A 17,310-nucleotide genomic window follows, 5' to 3' on the forward strand; every position below is an offset into this window, starting at 1 on the left:
AGACATTCAATCTTAAGAAAGTCTCAGGGTAATGAGAGAGAGAGACAGAGAGAGACAGAGAGAGAAAGACAGAGAGAGAGAGACAGAGAGAGAGAGACAGAGAGAGAGACAGAGAGAGAGAATGCAGCTGGAAGAGAACTTAGAGAGGGTGGCCAACTGACCCTTTGATAAGGTTAGGGTGGGTGTAAACCATGGAACTAATCAGCTACCCCAGCAGGAAAACTGCCAGTTTGGACAAGAATAAGAAGGAATGAAGCAAAGTTATCTGATGTCTAGGATTTTACAGGACAAGTTCATAGAACTATTGGCCTTGAAAGTGTTCTATTCTTCAAAACAAGGAAAGAATGACCTCAAAGGAAATTCAGAGATCATCAAGGCTGCCTCCTTGGTTTTTGAAAGGAAGGCAACTGATTCACTTTCAGTTGGCCAGATAACCTTTTCCCAATGTCATAGCTTTCTACTTGTGCTCAGCAAAGCTTAGGGTCTGAAAGTAAAACTTCAAATCACAGAGAATTACTCTCCAGGCTTAAGTACTCAGAAGACTCACCTTGGCAGGTGTGGGCACTCTTAGTTTCCAGCCATTACTCCTGTCTTCTCCCCAGCTTCTCTTCTAGTGAGTCTATCTATCTACGCCCATCGCCCATCTCATCACTGCAGTTCAAAAGCACTCAACTTATCTGACTTGACACATCCACCAATGAAGAATTTTGCCTCCAGACAAACTAAACCTTAAGACTCACCCACATCTGATTTAGATGATATTTAAATAAGATTTTGGACTTTGTACTTTGGACGAGAATGAGATAAGATTTTGGGAGCTCTTGGAATGCAATGAATAATTTTTTGTACAAAAAGAATATGACTGCAGGGTGGGGTGTCAGATTGGAATGATGTAAACTGTCCAAATTTTTATTTTAAGCACCAACCCTACTGTGAGAGTATCAGTAGGAGAGGAAGCTCCTGGTGAAAGGAATTAGTGCCATTACGTCCCAGAGAAGTCTCTGTCCTTCTGTTACTTGAGGATACAGCAGGAATTAAATCTGAAAATCATGAAATGGCTGTCACTAGAGACTAAATCAACCAATATCTCGACCTTGGTCTTCCAGTCCCCAGAACTGTAAGAAATATATATTTCTTTCTTTTTTTTTGTTTGTTTGTTTTTTGTTTTTTCGAGACAGGGTTTCTCTGTAGCTTTGGAGCCTGTCCTGGAACTAGCTCTTGTAGACCAGGCTGGCCTCGAACTCACAGAGATCCGCCTGCCTCTGCCTCCCGAGTGCTGGGATTAAAGGCGTGCGCCACCACCGCCCGGCGAAATATGTATTTCTTAAGCTACTGAGTCTATAGCAATTTATTGTAGCAGTCTAGACTAAGAAAACATCTCAGTGAATTTTAAATGATACAGTGAGTGTCAAGGACTGGAGCAATGGAATTGACTGTTGAGGACTGACACAGCTCGGAACTGGCAGCAGGAAGAAGGTGTGAGCCACTGCTTTGGAACTTAGAATGAGCAGGAGTTCTGGCTTAATAAGCTATTGTAGCAAGCTGTGTTTCAGAATTCCACCAAGGCAGCAAGAAGATAGGCAAGTTTGGGAGCAGGATCGAACAAGAGTTCTGGAGTCACATTCTAAACCAGGCACAAGGCAGAGCTGACTCTAACCAAGAGAGTCTGTCCATACTGCCCCCACCTTCATGCCCTAACCCCCTCCCGTCCCTAGGATCATTTACACAGCCACCCAGGGTTTTCTTTCTTTCTGTTTTATCTATCCTCTTACAGTTTATGCCTTGCTCTCCATTACCCAGAATGATCATTTACATATATTCCATCAAGCCATTCCTCCACTCAAAGTCCCGCTGCCCCCAGACACATGTGTCCTTCCTATTGGCTTTATATTAAGTCTCTAAGCCTATCTATGATCTGACCTCTGATTCAAACTTTCTCTTCCACCACCTTCCATCCCCCTCGCTAGAGCCACTGAGGTTTCCCTTGGTCTGGACTTCAGAATCACTTTCGGGAGATTTCCCTCAACATTTCCCACAATGAGCTGCTTTTCATGTCCTGAGAGCCTCCTCTTTGCAAAGGCCTCTCCAGAGCCCACAGCCCACATTCTCTTCCCTGGGAAGCCTCTTCAGGTCCCTCTGCTCCACATCTCCCTTGGTGCCAGCACATGTATAGATACAGCTGTGCACACACAGGCGCTGTGCTTAGATAGGAACTTTCACTCTCTGGGGGAGAGAGGACACCTGCACTATTCCCATGCCAAGACTTCTACAGCTAAGTAGAAGTCCTCTGTTCCCAAACCCAACCAAAGCATCCACCCAACCCTGGGATCCATTTTTGCACTAAGTTATGAACTGACTCAAACTAGAATGTCAAGATGTGGGTATTTTGGTGGGTTGTCCCTTTCAGACAATACACAAGTGCCTCGAGGGGTCTGTGATAGCTTGATTCAGGTCCACGTCGGAGTGTTTTGGTGCTTTCCTCTTCTCTTATGCATGAAGTTTTGGACAGTCTTCTATATTTCTTTAAGGGTCTACAAACAATCCCCACTGCACCATTATCAGAGATCAGCTCACTAAACTAAAAAGTTGTGGTCCCCCACTTTGAGAAGAGTCCTGGGCTCACAACCCCAGAACTCACAATTGCCACCATGTAACCTGTGAAAGCCAGATACCAACTCTTAGTACTTGTGGTTTAGGAGTGAGGAAATAATGAGTATTGTTTTTTTATGGTTTGGCTTACAATGGATAATGACCATAACCAAAGACATTCTACATAGAGAAAAGTGCAAAAATAGCAAAGTTGCAACCACCCCAGGAACCAGATTCTCATTTCACTCTTTTGTTTATTTATTTATCTTTCTAGGACATTCCATGATGACTGAAGTGATGACATTTGTAATGAAAGGATGGTATCAGCCCGGAATTCCTGCTGTCAGGGTAAATAGAAAATCCTTTGCTATTTGATTGTCAAGGATGAAATTAATAGCTCCCCATAAACGTCTAATAAAATGATCTGTTTATTCTAGAGACAGCTGGAACAATCTTTTGTTTGCTTTCTCCACCCTTGTGCTTGTCCTTCTCCTCAGAGTAAGATGACTAATTGGCTGAGCAAGGTCATGAAGTCACCATCCTCCCCTTTCATGCTGCAAGAGCCCTACAGACCCAGGTGGTGTGCATGCCATGTTGAGCCTGTACTGGAGAAGAAGCTGCTGTGTGCTGGGTACTGGGCTGACTCCTCCTGTTTTCTTTAGTTGGTGGCCTGGGGCTCCTCCAAATACTGGATGGAGGCCTGAGGACAACATTCTGGAGGGGCTTTCCATTAGCATGAAGACAACCCTCACCGACTTCATCTGCCTAAAAACCAAAAGACCTGAAACACAAACATACATGCTGACATGGACCAGTTCCCAGAAGAAACAAAGGTCCACAAGACTCCCACAGATGGAAGAGTTGGGATCCTGCCCCATCACCCCTTTGCTCCCCCTCTCTCCATTCCTTTTCTTTATTCAGGAGAGTGATATTAATGCACACTATCGAGAGAAAAGCTGTTTTCTGTTGACATATGTACTTTATTTTATTTTTAGTTTTTCGAGATAGGGTTTCTCTGTGGTTTTGGAGCCTGTCCTGGAACTAGCTCTTGTAGACCAGGCTGGTCTCGAACTCACAGAGATCCGCCTGCCTCTGCCTCCCAAGTGCTGGGATTAAAGGCGTGCACTACCACTGCCCGGCTGACATATGTATTTTAAATTATAACATTATCATAAATTTCATCTTGTTCACTATACCCCAAATATTATCATTTCTGGATGTAAACTGATGAGCTTTTTCATAGTCTTGTGTTTTGTGCTGAGTCTTCAAAATCTAGTGTGTTTCAATGCCTTACTACTTGCTAATGGCACTTGACATGTTTAAGAGCCACCCAAACAGGGCTGTAGGTCACTAGGTTGGCCTACAGACTTCAGATAATAGGAAACCCCAAAAAGTTTTTGAAATAAAAACTGTTCATAGATAATGAGAGAAGAAACAATCTTGGACCACTGCTCATGAACATAGATCCAAATAACCTAAGCAAAAATATTGGTTAACTGAGGCCGTTCTGCATATAAGAACATAAAAAATTTGACCAGAAAGACAGCTCAGTGGTTAAAAGCACTAGTTGTTCTTCCAGAAGACCCACGTTTAATTCCCAGCACCCACATGTCAGCTCACAACCACCTGTAAATCTAATTCTAGATCAGTGGTTCTCAACTTATGGGTCATGATCCTTTGGGGATGAGTCAAACGAATCACAAGGTTGCATATCATATATTTACATTACAGTTCATAACAGTAGCAAAATTATAGTTATGAAGTAGCAACAAAATAATTTTGTGGTCAAGAGTCACCACATTAGAAACTGTGTTGAAGGGTCTCACCATTAAGAAGGTTGAGAACCACTGTTCTAAAGGATCTAACGCCCTCTTCTGGCTTCTCAGAGCATTGCTAATGTGTGCTACACAGACATACACCCAGGCAAACCAACCATACACATGATAGATAGATAGATAGATAGATAGATAGATAGATAGATAGATAGATAGATAGATGATAGATGATAGATAAATCAGAGAGAGAGATTACTAAAGGCACCAACATTCCCCTATAAGTTCCAGTACATTATATAGGTTCTGCTAAGACTTTGAAAGTCAAGAAACAGAGCCGGGAAGTGATGGCACACACCGTTAATCCCAGCATATGGGAGCCAGAGGCAAGTGAGTTCGAGACTAGCTTGGTCTACAGAGCGTTCTAGAACAGCCAGGACTGTTTTACAAAGAAATCCTTTCTCAAATAAATAAATATATGAAGAAGAAGAAGAAGAAGAAGAAGAAGAAGAAGAAGAAGAAGAAGAAGAAGAAGAAGAAGAAGAAGAAGAAGAAGAAGAAGAAGAAGAAGAAGAAGAAGAAGAAGAAGAAGAAGAAGAAGAAGAAGAAGAAGAAGAAGAAGAAGAAGAAGAAGAAGAAGGTAGAGCACATACATGAAGCACTGGACTAAACTTCATTACCAAATAAATAAAGCTGTGGGTCATTAACAGAGAGATGTTCATAACTATAGCTATTTGTATATGAGAAACCTAATCCTGAGAAAAGACAAAGGGAACACTGAAGGCTGCTTCTCTATGACTATTAGCGGAACTATGACAAGTCACAAATGTGACTGGAATGAATTAAAGCAGTGACACCCAGGAGGCACCATTGTGAAACAGCAAGAGTGGGTCGCCTAGGGAAATTAACTCATCATCTGATCCCTACAGACTTCTCAAGGCTGAGACAGTACTTTTCTGCCAAAAAGGGGCAAACCAAAGAGGAGCTTTAGAAATAGGAACTACAGAATATAAGGTCACTAAGAAGCTTACTAATGTCAGCTGTATCTGACACCATGGGGATGGGAAGCCCTCACGGTGCCTGTTCTACATATTGTGACCTTACTGTGGGTTTTCTTCCTCTAAGGGGTCCTCAGGACTAAAGGCCATGTGGGCTCAGAGCAATTCTCTGGAAGGTTCTGAGTCACCAGCAGCCCTTCTCACTACAGCTGGAGTATAGAGCAGCATCCTGGAAGAGGCTCAACAGTGAGAACATCTGTGCCCAAGGAGAAGAGAAGCTTGACTGTACTTCACATCAATATTTCATTCATTAAAGATGCAAAATAATTTTAATGGAAAATTTCCTGTCTTGAATTTTCTCATTCTCTTATACATTATATCCTGACTACAATTTCTCTTTTCCCCACTCCTCTAAGCACCCCTTACCTCCTTTCTCCCCCAGATCCACTCTTCCTCCATTTCACTTCAGAAAAGAGCAGGCCTCCCAGGGATATCAACCAAACAAGGCATAGCAAGTTACAATGAAAATAGGTACAAACCCTTATATCAAATCTGAAAGAGGCAACCCAGGAGGAGGAAAAGGGTCACAAGAGAAGGCAAACAAGTCAGCAGCACCCCACTCCCACTGTTAGGGATCCCATAAGAACACCAAACCACACAACCATAATATATATGCAGAGAACCTGCTTCAGGCCCATACAGGCTCCATGACTGTTGGATGCAAAAAAAATTAAAGCTTCAAATTCTCCTTTAAATGTTAAATTTGACTTACAAATTATTATTCTGTTAGGACATTTTGGAAAATATGTGTAAATCTAAGTAAACTTTCATTTCCTCTTTGATCAGTGCTGGGGCAATTTCAAATACACTGCTTAAAATATTCTGTACAAGTTTAGTAATTTTAGTGATTCCTATGAAGCAAGCTGACCCCAAACATAGTATAATAATCCTTCCTCATTCACAGGGGACATAGTCCTCAGTTGATGCCAAAGACTAGTGCCAACCTCTAGATCCAATGTCTTTTTATACAGACACATCTGGAATGAAGTTTAATTTATAATTTAGGCAGAGAAAGAGCTTGACAGCAACTAAAAACAAAGAGAACAATTGCAACAATGTTACACTAAGGATAAGGAGATTGTCCCCCTTCTCTAGATCAGACCAATGTAATCACAAGAGTCCTTATCAGTGGCTGAGATGACAGAAGAGTCAGGGGCAATGGTGCTGCTACTGGTTGAGGAGATGAGCTGCCTAGAGTTAGAAAAGAAAGCATTTTTTTCAGTTGCCCCTAGAACTTGCAGACCAGAACAGTCCTGTCAAAACCTGGACTTAGCACAGTACCACCAGTGTCAGGCTCCTGAATGATGCCTATGGGTCAGTTCACATCAGTTAGATGGTCGTGTGCTAAGCAGTGTTTGTGGTCAGTTGAAACCACAGAGATGGAAAATTAATATGGCCCTTCAATGGGTATCTTAAAGTTGAATAGATCAAACTTGAGGCTGTAGAAAAATCTATGCTGTCTAAAGCATTAAGGTGCTGACTTATAAACCTTATAACACTCCCATGTGGATTACTCACCAACTTGACGGCATGAATCTAAAACCAATTTCGCATTTTGAACTTAAATCCACAGCATGGTGTGTTGAGAGGATTACATTCTACTCCACTGCTACAAGACTGGAAAGTAAATGTTTGGATCATCCTGACAGAAATGAAAGGCTGATAGAATTTACTCCTCCGTGAGCCCCGCCATGGGCATATGAGACGCCTATCATATTATCGAGTGCGGGTCATGACCCCATTACCCAATTTCCACTCATCCACGTGGTGAGCATCCTGGGCTCCCAGTCATAAAACATTGCTGGAAGATCAAAATTCTTCGTTTATAACTTTCCATCCCTTTCCTGCCTAACAACCAGGAAAAGACGGAGAGTTGTTCACAAGATAATTAATCATCTGTGGCATGATCAAAGACTTCGGGGACTATAGTTTGTTTGCTTTTGTTTGTTTGAGATAGGGCGTCTTTGTTAAATTTAGGCTAGTCTCGAACTTACAACATTCCCTATCTCAGCATCTGGATGTCAAGAGTACAGATTATGCCACAACCCAGCCACTAAAACAATTCTTTAGTTGCTTAGTTATTTTCTAATTGCAAGTTCAGCTGTTTAACAAAAGAAAATCTGAAGTCCTGACATCATACAGTATGCTCCCAGTCTTCCCTCCCCCTAAGTGGGACCAGAGCTCTTTGTTGGGGCTCTACCCTTTCTTGGGCCTAGGAAAGGTGACCCTGACTTGCTCAAGATTTGCCTAAAATCACCCTAATCACCAAAGAGACAGCAGCTGATAATAGCATAGGGCTTCATGAGAAGCACGCACGTCCCATATCCTGCCTGTGAGACTACAGGGACAACACATAGAGCTGTCTCATTTTAAATCAGTTCAGAGTTCACCAAACTCTGTCCTCTCCCCTACAGGGGAGGAACTCCCAAGAGCAGCGCAGAAAACCAACGTAATTCACCCAACGACAGCATCCTCTTCTGCCTAAGGTTATGCGCTGAGGTGTGCTAGGGGGTCAAGGTGACTAACTGTGACCTTAAACTGCAGTCACTTCTGTGGGGCAAGTAGGAAGTAGGCTGGAAATCCACATTGCTGTAGGCTTTACTCCCTGACTAGATCCATGTGTTTCAGTTTCCTTGTTCTAAAATGGTAATAGTCACGAATGAGACAGAACAGTACTTCCGGGGCTTGTACAAAATGCATGGGATATACTGACAAGTCCTCAGCCCAGCTTCCATAACTAGCAAACATACAGCTGCCAGAAGATTTGCTACCGTTATTCAAAATAGATAGCAATGCCTTTAAAGAGTGGGGGGGGGGAGTTTTCTTCAAGCCTTAGATATATACACACAAAACAAACACTATATAAAAATAAGTGTATGATGAGGAATATCTGTTGAACATACCTAATTGTTCAATGCTGGTAAGACAGAAGAGAAGTCTCTTCCTAGGACAAAGGGATGGGTCATCCGTCTTAGATCCCGAAGTCTAGAATATGAACATGGCATTTGGGATCAAGGCCACATCCTGGTCACCATGGCTACACACACACGGTCATCAAGCCTGGTCATCCAACTTCTCCTTCAATTCTCTTCCTGTTCTTTGTGTTTCAATGACCTCATGGTAGCTTCTTCTTTGGGCCAAAGACTGGCCTGTGGCAGTTTTATATCCCTAGCAGTTGTCAGGACTCCTCTGTGTGCTGATGTCAACTGTGAGCAGCAAAAACTAGAACTGGTGGCGCCAGCTAGGAACCTAGACAGTACCCTAACAGAAACTTCCCTGCCCCGGGGTGTCAGAAGTCCATTCTTCAGTTTCCAAATCCAAAGTTGCTTTCTTCTTCCCCACCCACAATTCTAACAGGCTGGATCCAAGGGCTCACAGCAAGTTTTCCCCACAGTAAGCATAAATTCTTGAGAGAATGAAAACAGAGAGAAAGCTTTTCAACAATGAACATATTAGAGAGAGCTGGCCCCAGAAGCAGAATTCATAGAAAAAGAAGGCATGGAGGAAGGAAAGAAGAAAAGAAAGAGAGAGGGAGACAGAGACATGTGAAAATCAGAGCCAGGTATTTTTCCACTCAGCGCATAGCCCAGGGTGTGCTTCCCCGAGCCCCTTTCCTACGAAGGGTGTGTATCTGAAGGAAGCTTATTCATGAAAAATGCTCTGCGGGAATATTTACTCCGGGTTTATAACAGCCTCCGTTTGTTTATGCTTTTTAAACCTCCCAGAAGTTAAAAACAGGAAGGCCTAGTTGGCCCAACAGATGTAAACTTAAGCTCTATGAGTCCGCCATGGGAAAGAGGCCCTTCAAATTCATTGTGGTGCTTTGGCAGCTTGTACCAGGAAGACACAGCCTGGGTGTATTCACACCAGAGACCTACTCCTGAGCTTGATAACTGAAAACCATCCTTGACTTAGAGCCTTTGCTCTAAGGTTTGCCCTGCAAGCCCCACATTCCCTTCCCTGCCTTGAATGGCAAGGGGTGAGTCACATGACAAGCAGCTTGCACAAGTCTAGGTTGACATTTTATTGAGGTAGAGTGAATTGTTCTGTGTCAGCAGGATGTCCTGTGCCACAGCCAACACGAAGTACGCAAGGCAGGAGAGAGGTGGTGAGATCGTGGCATGGGTCCAGTGCCAAGATCATGGCGATCAGAATCAGCCCATTTGACTTTCTGCCTCTGCCATACTCCTGTGGTAATATCTTGCTTGTACTCTTAACAAAAATAAAGCTTGCCTGAAGATCAGAGGGTGGAGCTAACCACTGGTTAACCATAGAGGTCTGGAGGTCTGTACAGACAGACATGAAGTGATATGGTTGGACTGAGAGAGGAATATAAGGCAGGAGGAGACATGAGGTCAGCCCTTTTCCGGCTAAGAGGTAAGCAAGGTAAGAGTTGGCTGTGGCTTGCTACTTTCTCCCTCTGATCTTTCAGCATTTACCCCAATATCTGGTGCAAGGATTTTATTATTAAAACCAATTAGAATTCATGCAACATGTTCCAGTCTGAGGTCCTTGGCCTTTAAAGCTCTTTCTATTATCTGTATAACAGGAATATTTCATCCACCTTACAAATACACAAGGACCAAACATATCCATCTAAGATACTTGATATGGTACTTGGTGGCTCATAACAACAACTCCTAGCAGATACATGGCAGCCTAGGACCACCTTCCTCGTCGAGTGACAATATTGGCTGCATGTGGTCTGGGTGTTCATTTAAGCTGTGACTTGTGGCAGTGCAGAATATATCAAACACTCCAAGTAGTATTAGGAGGTGGGAGTACTACAATTGGGTCATAAGGATGGAGCTCTCCTGTTTGAATTGGTGCTTGCTGTGCTTTGAAGATTTGTCTCCTCTGCAGCTAAATCTAAAATCTGGTTGCCATTGTGTTAGTCCCCTGCATGGACCAAGGCAGCTGGCCTGACTCCTATGCACAGCAGCAGGGTCAGCCTCCAAAAGAAAATGGTATGGGTGAGGATTTGAGTCACACAGACCTCAGTCTTGTTCCTGTGAGTGTTCCATGGCTTCTACGGCTGAGCATGATCCTAAGCAAGTGCAGGACAGCACAGCAAAGCAAGGGCAAACCCCAGGGCCTTCTCCACATTCTCCCTACCTCAATAAGATGCTAATTCATCCAAGAGTCAATGAAAGGATGAGCTCTACCTGGCCAAGTGATGCAATCTTGGGAGGCCGTGAGCTATCCTGAGAGAACCCAGGAGTTCCTCAACATGCAGTGTCTGGTCTGAGACACCCTGCACCTTCAGGTCTTACAGCTTACATAGGAGGATCTTCACATTGCTCTGCCCATGACTTCCTGCCTCTGACAGACTCAGACATGGCTTTCTCAGATGGGTGGTTTCACTGCATAAAAAGAAAACAGTGCTAGCGGAACTGCCCTCTGCAGACAAGGGCTAGTCACCAACATGCAGCCCAGCAGTGTTTCCACAAAACCTAACACACCACAGCTCTCTGTGGCCACCTTTTCAAGATGTGTGTCACACTGGGTGACAAAAGGAACTGCTTTTCAAAGACACCCCCTCTCCATGGAAATGTCCCATGCCACTGCTTCTAGCCCTGTACAACTTCATTGCCAAAACAGCATGAGCCCATCATTTACAGAAATCCTCATGTCTGTTCACTGAAGAAACTAGCACTCTGACCTGATCAAAATTCTCCCAGGGTGTTTTGTTGTGACATAAGCTATTTATTTAAAAACAGATATTAACATGTAGCTCCTTGCTTTGTGTGGGTAAAAGTTGAGGCTAGAACCCAATATTTCCCACATCCTAGGCAAGTGCTGTAACACCAAGCTCCACCCCAACTCCCAGTGGACACATGCCAACACTAGACTCCGTGTGGTGAATGAGACAATAAACATGGGTGTTGTGGTTTAGATAGCTTGGCCAACATTGCAAACTTGGCAACTTGAATTTTTGCTTCAGGAGGTTTGAACCCAGCAAGTTGTGTCAACTGTACGCTGGGAATCTCAGAATGTTAACGGTGAAGTAGGGGATCACAGTGAGTTTGAGGCAACTTGGGCTACAAAGTGAGTTCTTGAGGTCAGCCTGAACTATAAAGTTAAAAGTCTGTCTCCAAAAACAAAAGGGCAAGTTGAAGGTCCACCTTAGAAAGAAGACATGGCTTGGAAAACATGGGAAAGGAGTGTTTGCCTAACAGAAAAAGGAAGAGGAAAACTGCAACAGTTATGGGGGCAGAGGGGCTGATGGGAAGGGAAGCAGGACAAGAAGGGGTAATGCCAGGCCCGGCAGGAAGCATGGTGGGTGCATCTTTGTAAAAACCCTTGCCTTTCCACCTGCCAGAGCAGCTCCTTATGGAATGGGGAGGGGGAGTGTGGAGGGGATCATGGGGGCAAAGATGGGGCACAAAGCTGTGGGATGTTTCCCTAGGGGCATTATAGTAGTCAGCTCTCTTGCTGCGGCAAGAAGCTAGAGATAATTTAAAGGAAGGAAGGACTTGTGTGGCTTACACATTCAAAGTTTTCAATCCATGGCTGACCAGTACTGTCGCTTTGGCTGGTAGGACAGCTGAGCCCAGTGAGGAAACATGCAGTAAAGCTGCTCTCCTCACGGCAGTCAAGAAGCAGGGGAGGTAGGGTCCCAACACCCCACCCACCACAGAGGCACCTTACTGACCTAACACCTGCCACTAGACCCCACCTCTCTCCCAGCAGCACCACGGGCTCACAGGTGACCTTAGTAGAGCATGACAAAGAGTGTTTCGGTTCCTCACTTTCGGAACACAGTACAAAAGTTTTATTAATGACTCACAAGAAAATTAATCTCAAATCAAGACAACTTTAAGATACCATCTTACACCTGTCAGAATGGCGAAAATCAAAAACACCAATGATAGCCTTTGCTGGAGAGGTTGTGGAAAAAGGGGTACACTCATCCATTGCTGGTGGGAATGCAAACTTGTGCAACCACTCTGGAAAGCAGTGTGGAGGTTTCTCAGGAAATTAGGGATCAACCTACCCATGGACCCAGCAATACCACTCTTGGGAATATACCCAAGAGAGGCCTTATCACACAACAAACACAACAAAAGTATATGCTCTACTATGTTTATAGCAGCATTGTTTGTAATAGCCAGAACCTGGAAACAACCTAGATGCCCTTCAATTGAAGAATGGATGAAGAAAGTATGGAATATATACATATTAGAGTACTACTCAGCAGTAAAAAACAAGGACTTCTTGAAATTTGCAGGCAAATGGATGGAAATAGAAAACACCATCCTGAGTGAGGTAAGCCAGACCCAAAAAGAGGAACATGGGATGTATTCACTTATATTTGGTTTCTAGCCATAAATAAAGGACATTGAGCCTATAATTCGGGTTCTTAGAGAAGCTAAATAAGAAGGAGAACCCAAAGAAAATCATATAGGCATCCTCCTGAATATTAACCATCATCAGGCGATGAAAGGAGACAGAGACAGAGACCCACAATGGAGCACCGGACTGAAATCTCAAGGTCCAAATCAGGAGCAGGAGAGAGAGCACAAGCAAGGAACTCAGGACTGTGAGGGGTGCACCCATACAATGAGACAATGGGGATGTTCTATTGGGAACTCACCAAGGCCAGCGGGTCTGGGTCTGAAAAAGCCTGGGTTAAAACCGGTCTCGCTGAACATAGTGGACAATGAGGACTACTGAGACCTCAAGAACAATGGCAATGGGTTTTTGATCCTACTATACCTATTGGTTTCGTGGGAGACTAGGCAGTTTCGTGGATGCTCACCTTACTAGACCTGGATGGAGGTGGGTGGTCCTTGGACTTCCCACAGGGCAGGGAACCCTGATTGCTCTTTGGGCTGACGAGGGAGGGGGACTTGATTGGGGGAGGAGGAGGGAAAGGGGAGGCGGCGGTGGGGAAGAGACAGAAATCTTAAATAAATAAATAAATAAATAAATAAATAAATAAATAAATAAAAGAAAATTAATCTCTCCAAGATAGTGGTTCAAATGTACATTTTAAAGCAGCATGTTATGTTATACATTTTCATCAAAGTATCTGGCAAAGTATTATTTTTAGCTCGTCTCCTCAGCACACTCCTTTCCAAGTATATTAACTCTTTTTCTTTCCCTCCTTCCTTTCCTTCTTCTTTCTTCTTCTTTCTTTTTTCTTTCTCTCTTTTTCTTGCTTTCTTTCTGTCTCTTTCTTTCTCTTCCTTCCTTCTTTCCTTCCTCCCCTCATTTCTTTCTTTATCCCCCTTCCCTCCCCTCCTTTTTTTTCTCCTAAAGTAGTCACAAAAATAAAAGGCACATGCATATCAGTTACTTTCTGCTGCATAATAAACTCCCTAGACGCTTAGTGGCTACATATTTCCCATGACTGTTTTAAAAAATTACCACAGAGCTGCTGACTTAAGGTACCACAAATTTATTCTCTTACTGTTCTGTGAATCTGAAGGGCAAAATGAGCCATATGGAGCTAAAATCAAGGCTGGATCCTTCTGAAGGCTCAGGGAGAAAACCTTCCTTTACCTCATCTGGCTTCTTGAGACTTCTGACATCACTGACATCCTCATTCCAAGCCCTGGTCCTCTGTCTGTCTGACCTTCTTGTGATCCTTTTACAACACCCTAGATCCTGCCTATGTGATGCAGGATATTCTCGGGATCCTAGTCACAGCCTCATTACTTCATAATGGGATGTGTTCGCAGACAGTAGAGAGTAATAGTTGGCATTGTTGGAGTGGGTGTCCATAATTAAGTCTACAAGAATGGCTTTAAATATTCACCCGTGTTTTTCTCTCTTGATTTGCTATTGTTGTTCTTTTAGCCATGGGTAGGACAGTTCTTGCCTACAGAGAGGGAGGGCTACTCTCCTGGCCTCAGAGAGGACAGTTCAGCTCTGTTGTTAGGCTCTCAGCGTCCAGAGGACTAAGATGAGCAGTCAGCTCAGGATCAAGGGGAGAAAAGAGGCTGAGTGTCCAAGTCATATCGCAAAGGTCGAGACACTGGGAGAGGCGGAGCATAGCATTTCACAGTACCTCAAAGAAAAACCCAGCTACCGCCAAACCATTCATCCACTGTACGTCTTAAGTACCGGTTCTTTCCATATTTGCTTCTTCGTGTGCCATTTGGGCTTCTGTTCCTCTCCTTCTAATCAAGCCCCCTTCACCACAGCTAAAACTATCCTAACCACATTAAGCATTGACACATTTCCCTCCAAGGACTTCAGCCCCCTTCTCCTCCCTGCACAGCATCGCCAACCTATCAGCTACCTTTCACCTCCAAGGCAGCCTTTGCAAAAGATAGGGCCATTCTGGACACAGAATCTAAGCTCCATCGCCAACAGCACCACCGTGTGGCCGGAAGAGGAATAGTAGTTATGGGCTGAGCAGAAAGGGCTCTTTTCATAGACTGACTTTTGTTTTAAGCTCCCAATGGTCCAGGAAGATATATTGCTTTGTCTGCCTGCCTTTAAAGCATTCAATCAAATAACAATAATTAATATGTATTACATGGCTATAAGGTCATAGTTGATCTCTACTTGTTTATCAGGTAGCACAACAAACAGTTGTTTTCTTCACACTTGGAGGTAACTTTTTACTTTGACATAGTTTCAAACTTTCTGATTTTTTTTTTCAACACAGGGTTCCTTACATATCCCTGGATGTCCTGGAACTATCTCTGTAGACCAGGATGACCTCAAACTCAGAGATTCACCTGCCTATGCTTCAGTGCTGGGATTAAAGGCATGAGGCACTACTGCCCCCACGTACTTTCAAACTTTAAAACATTACAAGAATAGTACAAGAATTCCACTCTGCCTTTTACTCATATTTACAAATTAATTACATAAGGTTCCATGTGCTTTGTAACCCCCACACACATAGACACACACACACACACACACACACACACTATATTCCTAAACTGTTTGACACTCGGTTGGATAAATGACCTCTCATTTATGGCACTGTTGAATTCCTAAGGATACCACAATCCATTACACACATGCCTACAGCATTGTTCCAGTATCAGAAAACTCTGCACTGATACAATATATTGTCTAACCCACAGATGGTGTTTCAGTTCCATCAATCATCCCTATAATGTTCTTCATATAACAAAAAATTTTAATCATCATACTCTTAAATCCTTCAAGACTACATGCATAAATTTAGTTGGCAGAATGTGATAATTATATACAATTATAAGACAGGATATTATGATGTTAACAAATCAAACCTGTCCACACTTTATATATAATATCTAAGTTAAGGGAGTACTTAGCCAAAGTATGTAATCTGCTAAATTTATATAGTGGTTTTAAAGCACTTTTTCTAGCTGTGGTGATGAATGCTTATAATCCCAGCACTTGGGAAGAAGATGGATTATGAATTTTAGGCCAGCCTAGACCACATAGCATGAAAGTTGAAGTGAAACTATCAAGCCAAAGAGACCTGCATCAGAGCACTGAACTGAGCTCCCAAAGTCCAGTTGAAGAGTGGGAGGAGTGAGAATATGAGCAATGTAGTCAAGACCACAATGGGGACACCCACTAAAACAGTCTACCTGAGCTAATGGGAGCTTGCCAACACCAGTCGGACTGGGAAGAAACAAGCATAGGACCAAACTAGTCCCTCTGAATGTGGTTGACAGTTGCATGGCTGGGACAGACTGAGGGGCCACTGGCAGTGGCACCAGGATTTATCCCTATTGCTTGTACTGGCTTATTGGGAACCTATTCTCTTTGGATGGATACCTTGCTCAGCCTAGATATAGTAGGAAGGGCCTTGGACCTTCCCCAAAGCAATGTGCATTACCCTCTCAGAAGAGTGGATGGGGAGTGGGGGGGGGTAAGTAGAAGGATGGGAGGAGGGGACAGAGTGGAAACTTGGATTAGGTATGTATAATAAAAAAAAAGATAGTTTGTTTTCTTTTTAAAAAAAAGAAAGAGAGGGAAGAAGGAAGGGAGGAAAGAAGGAAGAGAGGAAGAAAGAGAGAGACAGAGAGAGAGAGAAGATATCAAGCCAATTGATGTGTGGTAAACCCAACAGGGATACAGCAAGTGACCTTCAAACAACAGAGCAGAACTCCTGATAGACTCACAGCAGACACAATTCCAGAAAAATTGCATCTGGCCATGGCAACTTCAAGGTGCAGAGACCAAGACAAACTGCACCTAGTGCACAAGCCTTGTGTCATGACCAATGTTTGCCTCAGAACAATAACAAAAGGTGTCCAGACCTTTCCTGGTCCTGGAGCTAAAGAGGAGGCTGCACTATTTCCAGGATGTCTTGGAGTGGGAGGGTGTTTTGTTTACACTGGTCCAGGAAACAACATGATTACTCTTGATTCACCACCTACAGCCGGTCTCATTGTTTGTTTAATATGAAATCATTGTTGAAAGATAAAAATGGAACAAAGAGGAGGGCTGCATTTGGAGGAGTGGTGCTGGTGCCAGATTACATAAACCCTTCCTTGGCATTGCTTCAAAAAGAGAAAGAGAAGTGCACAGCGCGGAACCACAGGGTCAGTGCAGAGAGAGTACAAGTTGGAGTCCTCTTGTTCAAAACAACTTCTGTCTTCCCGATAGTTCCCTCGCCAGACATCATGGTGAAAAGCTTCATGTAATAAGCTGGGGTTTGTGAGATCTAGAACGTGGATTATAACTAACCATGAGCTCTATGTGAAACTTTTTGGTTAATCTTTAAAGCTGCAAACGAAATAGCTTCATCTGTGTCTAAGTTCTGTCAGAGAGTTGCAGAGTTAGAGAGTATTATGGTCACTTGTGAGCCACAGTACAATACTGGGATCTGACTCATAGTAGGTGCTTGTATAACATTGGCTGATTCTACAAAAGAAACACACACACACACACACACACACACACACACACATATATATCAGTGATAT

The sequence above is a fragment of the Alexandromys fortis genome, unplaced genomic scaffold, assembly GCF_014885135.2.
Source record: "Alexandromys fortis isolate MF-2015 unplaced genomic scaffold, M_Fortis_MF-2015_v1.1 scaffold_115, whole genome shotgun sequence".
NCBI lineage: Eukaryota > Metazoa > Chordata > Mammalia > Rodentia > Cricetidae > Alexandromys > Alexandromys fortis.